This window comes from Petaurus breviceps, unplaced genomic scaffold (genome assembly GCF_028583685.1).
Source record: "Petaurus breviceps papuanus isolate PSGF00001 unplaced genomic scaffold, PetGlider_PUasm1.0 174, whole genome shotgun sequence".
NCBI classification, from domain to species: domain Eukaryota; kingdom Metazoa; phylum Chordata; class Mammalia; order Diprotodontia; family Petauridae; genus Petaurus; species Petaurus breviceps.
The window spans coordinates 64,878,092-64,885,106 of record NW_027185761.1 but is presented as its reverse complement, the minus strand read 5'-3'; positions in this window follow the sequence as shown (position 1 = coordinate 64,885,106).

Sequence of the window (7,015 nt, the reverse complement as noted above, 5' to 3'; positions counted from 1 at the left end):
AGCTAAAGGGAGACCCCATCTTAAGGGAGCAGGAGTGGGAACCCCCTAAGGAAGGCAGCCCCCCAAGGGAAAGTACCACTTCAGGGAAATAACTCCTTAAAGGAGATGCCTGAGTAAGGGGGACAATCCCCCACTTAAGAAGATGCTCACTTAAGGGGGAAGCCCTCCACTTAAGAAAGAACCAGGAGAGGTTAGGGTTTCTTACAGGGAACACCTGCCGTGGTCTGGGACACCTGATAGTTCAGTTTCACACATAATCTAGGCACTTCATCATTCCATTGTTTAGCCCAGGATGGAGGGATGGAAGGGCCCCTGTTTGTTTCTCTTTGACAGACTTACTGGAATCTTGAGGTCTCCTAAATTGGCTCTAAGTGGTACTTGAGATAATGAGCTTCTCATTAACCACTCTATTTGAATCTCACTATCACCCCCCTCAAGAAGTAGGCACCCAAATTCTTTTGGGAAAAGGGGCAAAGGTCATGCATCCCTCATCACTTGGGTTACTCTTTCTGATCACCATGTGAACGATTGCCCTGTGTGAGTTCTCCACAAAATCGTATTCTAGGCAAACATACCTTTGGCATCGGCCAGCCCAGTGGAGTTGTGCTCTCTGCAGTAGAACTTGAATGTCTGGCTATTCATCTAGAGATGAACTAGGACCTCAGTTGCTGGTACTCTATCCTGCCAGGTGATCTTCAGAATCTTCCTAAGACAACTCAAATGGAGGTTTGGAATGTGTGTGTGTGTGTGTGTGTGTGTGTGTGTGTGTGTGGTGTGTATCTGTTTGCTGTTGTGGAGGTTTGGCCTTTAGGAGTGCTTTAGACCCCAAAATATCAACATGCTGGGTCTTGTCTAATGAATTCAACTCAAGCCTTCTCTTAGCCAAAGTAAAGCAAAGTTTATTAAAGATTCGCCATAATGGAGAGACTCTAAAGGAGCCTAAGTATTTGTGATGCTTGTATTGGACAAGCAAGCCAGAATCATCTGACACAGAGCGAGTCTACACTAGATTAATCTCAGCACCTTCCTGGAGGCAAGATGGATATATTGTGAGAGGGATCTAGGGGTGGTCTAGAGGAGGGGCTTGGGGAGGGTCTTGAGGAACTGAGGTCAGACTCCAGAATTGGCATTAAGGGTGGGATATAGCTGAAGGCTGCCTGGAGATGACAGACTACAGAGGGCTAGGCTAGTTTAAGGGTAACAGATTTGGGTATAGATAGTTTGATAGGATCAAAGGTGGGAAGTAGCTGGACAATGGAGGGCTAGGCTAGGTTAAGAGTAACAGATCTGGGCCTAACAATAATGAAATGAAAGGCTTATGGCCTCAGGCAAATGCCTCATCAACAGGGAAGATTCAATCAGAGTTCCAGGGGTTTCCCAGAGCCTAAACCTCTTCATCACCTCTTGTTAATTAAGGAAGAATGAAAGGATTGGCATGCCTATAGAAGTCCCAGTTGAGATTAGATAAATTATGGGTTAAACTGTAACTGGGCTTTAGGGAGGTAGTCTTCTCTATAATTCCCGAGCTCCTGCCAAGAATAGGTGCATACACTGGAACCTAAGCAGATTGTTCTGCCAATATTATGCCAACAATATAGATGGCCCTAGGTCAGGATGAACTTATCAATGGAAATATAACAGGATGACAATCCTAAGGAACGGTTGTGTTAAAATAGGTTGTGAGAAAAGGTGGTAGTCTCCATGAATTGTTTCTAAGAGTACTCTGGCTGATTTTACATTTCCTCAAAGGCTACCTCTGCTCTGAATGCTCCTATTTTCTTCTTTTCAATAAATGCTCTATTATTTCAAGGATTGTTTCTACACAGGCTCATTTCAACCCCGTACTTTGGCAGAGTTGGCAAGATTCTCCAATACTGGAAGCCAGGTGAGCAAACTCCCTGCTGATATTCATGGTCACTTTCTAGAAGGGAAGAGGCATTGACCTTCCTACAAAGATGATCTACTGGTTCTCTGCTCACTGATCTGAGCCTTGGGAGGCAAAGACCTGTGAAGAAATTGGACCAGGTACAGGAAATTGGAAAATGGGCAGCACAGTCTCTAAAAGAGATCCCATTTTGGTCTCCACTGACTAAGATGGTGATGAAATATGGAAAGTATATTGCCCACAGGTCTTTCTATCTTCCTGTCATCTCAGAAATATTTTTACTTAGGAAAAGGCCAGTTTGGGGGCAGCTAGGTGGCACAATGAATAGAATATCAGCCCTGGAGTCAGGAGGACCTGAGTTCAAATTTGGCCTCAGACATTTAACACTTACTAGCAGTGTGAGCTTGGGCAAGTCACTTAACCCCAATTACCCCACCTTCTCCCCTCCAAAAAAAAAGGCCAATTTGCTGTGGCTAGTGAAAGTTTCATATGATGAATGTAAGCTGGTTTATCTAAGGGGATTTTTAGAAACTCTTCATCCAGAGGAAATGGAGAATTGGTAACTTTGAGAAGTGTATTATACCTCCAACAAACTTACAAATTATCTGCATAGTCAGAGAGAAAAAATACTTGAAGAAAATGGAAGAAAAGTTGAGATAATGAAAAGTTTCCTCACTCTTTTCAAACTGTCCATTCAAAAAGAATCTTTAACTGAAAATTGGTTTTTTGTTTTCATCTGATTCATTTCTTAATCTGTTGGGAAGAGACCTGCCATGAAAATGAAGAGTTCCCATATTCTGTGCCCCAGAGGGGTAAGAAGAGAAGAAAAATTTGATAAAGTCACCCTATACTTTGGTTTGTTCAAGATTTAAGAACACTGTACAATTCCTCTGGCTCCCATTGATCCTCTTCCTGCTGGCATTTTAATTTTTGTACCTCTGACCATGGTTCATTTCAGGAATTGATCTGTAGCCCACTTTCTTTCCCACTCCATTAACTGAAGAATCTAAATTCTTGTTTGTATTTACAACTCCAGTACACATAGCAAAGAATCCCCTGTGGTTTCTGCATTTCACCTCCTATCTTTTCTAGACACTTGGAGGAAATGTTAAGGTGTCCTGCTCCGAGGGTCTACCTTAGTTCAATATGATTTGTTCATAGCTTCTGGAACTGATTAAGAAAATTAGATGGAAAACCTTGTTTTGCTTAAGTTCTTTGCTATACAAGGACATGAGTAATCTTTGGACAAGCTACAGCGTTCCCTGACATTGGTAAAGTATATAGGACCCTCCTCTCAGCAGATGGAAGGAAGTTATTAACCGATTCTAAGAATAAGGCTTCCCCATCCTAAGAAACAGCTGTGCTAATTTCTTGTTTTGTTAGACGATTGTAAACAGTGTATTCTTGCTTTGACTGAAATTACTGGGCCTTTAACTTTGTTGCCCAGTGATAATTCCCCTAATTCCTTAGAATGGGAAGAAAAATTGGAACATGCCTTTTCAACCTTGAAGGAAATCCAATGCATCCAATAATAGGTATGCTCAGTTTGAATAAACTTTTCTATTTATTTGCTACTGAGAAAGAAGGGGAGGTAAGTGGAGGCCTTCCTCAAAAATGAGGGCCAGATGACTGGCCCATGGCCTGTTTCTCAGTTCTTCTGGATCCCGTGGCCCTGGGAATGCCAGAATGTCTTCAAGCAGCGATAGTGGAGCAAGCTTGGCCTTTACCTTAGGATACGGCTGATCTAATGGCTCTTTTGCAAGTCCATTAGATCCAGGGTTTCTGTAGGACATCAGACCATTAACGAACAAACCCTACTGTGGAACCCAAATGCCATTCGAGGTTCCTGTCCTCTGCTTGGTTCTGCTCCTCTCCTTCCAGAGAAGGGGATCTGCAGGTCATGATTGTTCAGTGGCAATTGAGGAAGATTTCTGTGCCTGTAAAATCATTGTTCTGTTTGGAGAAGTGTTGTTTCCTTCTCAGATAAAGTTGAGGTTTCTCATGATGTCTAAGCTTTATTTCACTGATTTTAACATGTTTGTTGATGTAGAAAAGTAGCTGGAATTATAACAAATTTAAAATTGAACAATTTAAGATTTGCATTTATGTTAGGTTTTGACTAATTTATGAGGTACAGGCTCTGGGAACCTCCCTTGGAGTCTTGATTAAATTATCCCATTTGGTGGGACAAGCCTGTTACTAGACTTCCCACCCTATTGATCTACCCTTGAATTGGCCTAGCCCACCATTGTCTGTAGCCTCCAGCTACCTCGAACCCTTAATCACTCATAGACTCATTAACTCCTCCTGAAGACTCTTCCTCTAGACCACCCCTAGAGTCCTCCCACAGCCTTCTGTATATAAGACCCCATCTCACACCATGTGGCTGAGAAGACTCAAGTCATGTTGGTATTTTGGGATCTCCAGAGCAACTCTAACCCTCTTAGTGGGTAACCTCTGCACAATGAATTGGGAAAATATTATTATCTATCCTGGGCCCTGTTCTCTTCTATACTACTTTACTTGGTGAGCTTATCGGCTCCTATGGATTAATTACCATCTCTGTGCTAATGATTCTCAAATCTATTGATCCTGCCCCAAGCTCTGTTTGAAGAGGATACCCATAAAGAGGGTTAGGGTTACTCTGGAGACCCCAAAATACCAATAGGCTGCATCCTGCCAAATGAATTTGACTGAGTCTTCTCAGCCAAAGAAAATTTATTAAAAGTTCTCTTGCATTAGACACACAGTAAGTCTGTGCTCCGTCATTCTATGGCTCTCTTACTGACATGAAGACAAGACAGGGTCTTATATACAGAAGGTTGTGGGAAGGATCTAGGGGCAGTCCAGGGGAGGGTCTTCAGGAGGAGTTAATGAGATCAATGAAAGATTAAGGGTGGGGGGCCACAAACCGTGGTGAACTAGGCCTGTTGAAGGGTGATTGACACTTTGATAGGCTCAAGGGTGGGAAGTAGATGAACAATGGAGGGCTAGGATAGCAACCAGGCTAGAGGTCTAGGCCCAGCCACAATGTAAGGCCTATGGCCTCATGCAAATGCCTCATCAAATGAGACAATTTAACCAAGAGTCCAAGGGAGGTTCTCAGAGCCTGTACCTCAAGGACTCCAGGAGAGCTTGAGGGGGCTCCCAGAGCCCAGACCTCATCATATTGACCTCCAATCTCACAGCTCCTTCAGACATCTATTACATGACTTCAACTTAACATGTCCAAAACAGAACTTATGATCTTCCTCCCCCTCTTACTACGATAGAGGGCAACACCATCCTCCCAGTACCTCAGGCTTGCAATCTACAGTTAACCTCAACTCTTCACTATCTCTACCACCTCCCAATTCCAATCTGTTGCCAATGTCTGTTGATTTTACCTCTTCAACATCTCTTGCACATACCCCCCCCTCCTCTCCTCTGACTCTGCCACCACTCTGGTGAAGGCCCTTATCACCTTATGCCTGGACTATTGCCATAGCTGCTGCTGGGTCCTGGGTCTACCTGCCTCAAGTCTCTCCAATGCCCAAGTCATCCTCCAATCACTAAAGTGATTTTCCTAAAGTGCAGATTCAATCATGTCACTCACCTACTCAATAAATTCCATATCACCTCTATCAACCTCCAGAGTTCAGTCTAAGAAAGACAAGCAAAATTAGGTCTTATGCATGCTTTTATTTCTCTCAAGCTGGCAGCGTGCATTTAGAACTACAGTCTGAAGTGAGCTTGTGAAAGGGTTAGGTGAGGGGGCTTGTAAAGCCGTAAAGCAAGGAAGCGCCCCTTGACTCAGGATGTCTGTGCTTTTTGCCAGCCAAGGTTACAAGGAAGTACCCCTATGTCAGGGTGTCTGTGCAAGCTTAATATGGTCTTGTGGTTTCTGACACAACAGGGAGCTTCACAGAGGATTATTGGTATGACAGTCCAGAAGGGCTCCGTTCATCCTTGATGGACCACTCTAGGCTTTTGGTGTTCTTCAGCTGATGAGGGGCTCAAGTGGTCTCACACCTCCAAATGCAAAATGCTCTGTTTGGCATTTAAAGCCCTTCATAACCTGGCCCCCTCTTCCCTTTCTGGTCTTCTCACACCTTACAGGGCAGCTCCTGGCAAATGGAGGGAGAAGAAATGGAGGCTCAAAGATCAGTGCAGACAGTGACTGCAGCCATGAAATGAAAAGACGCTTGCTCCTTGGAAGGAAAGCCAGGGCAAATCTGGACAGCAGACTGAGAAGCAGAGACATCACCTCAACAAAGGTCCACATAGTCAAAGCTATGGTTTTTCCAGAAGCAATGAATGGCTGTAAGAGTTTGGATTATAAGGAAAACTGAGTTCCATAGAATCATAATCCATGTTCTCAAAGTGTGGTATGAGATCTGATTCATTAGGACCCCTACTCAAATTCTAATTGGTATCCACTGGTTGAGTATGATTCTATAAGGAATAATGATAATTAACAATTATTTCATTATTAAGTAATATACTGATCTAGCAAAACATATTTAGTCAGTCATCTGACAACTGCCCAAGAATAAACTTGGACTGATATATATTTGACATAAATCAAATAGGAATAACTAGGTAAGACAGGCCTTTTTAGCAGGCCTCAAAACTTTAATGTAACATACATGATTTCTTTCCCAGTTATGACTCTCGCTTGCTCAGCCACAAGAATGATGGCAAAGGTAGATCTCTATCCTGTTTTGCTCAGCCATGATGACAGAGTAAAAGCAGGAACTTGCTTGAGTTCCTGCCCCAATCACCTCCAATACTTGTAAAAAATGACTCTAAACAAATTTTAGAGCTTCCAAAACCACAAAATGACAGAGTGAAATACATCTCCAACTGAATTCAGCCTGGCAAGCTGAAAGGAAGGGTCTATAACAACCAGACTGGGAGCAGAACGCAGTCCCACATGGGTCATGCGGGCACAGTCGGGCCAGAGCAGACCTCAGGGGATTGAATCACTGGCAGCTGTGGCGGTTTCCAGACTCCTCAACCCATAAGCACCAAAGAGAAAGTAAAAGGTCAGTAAAGAAACTCTGTTGAACTTGGGTGAGAGACCTGGGGTGGCAGAGGCTGTCATAGTGGCTGCTTTCAGAGTTCCAGGCCCACAGATGGTGGGGGGAC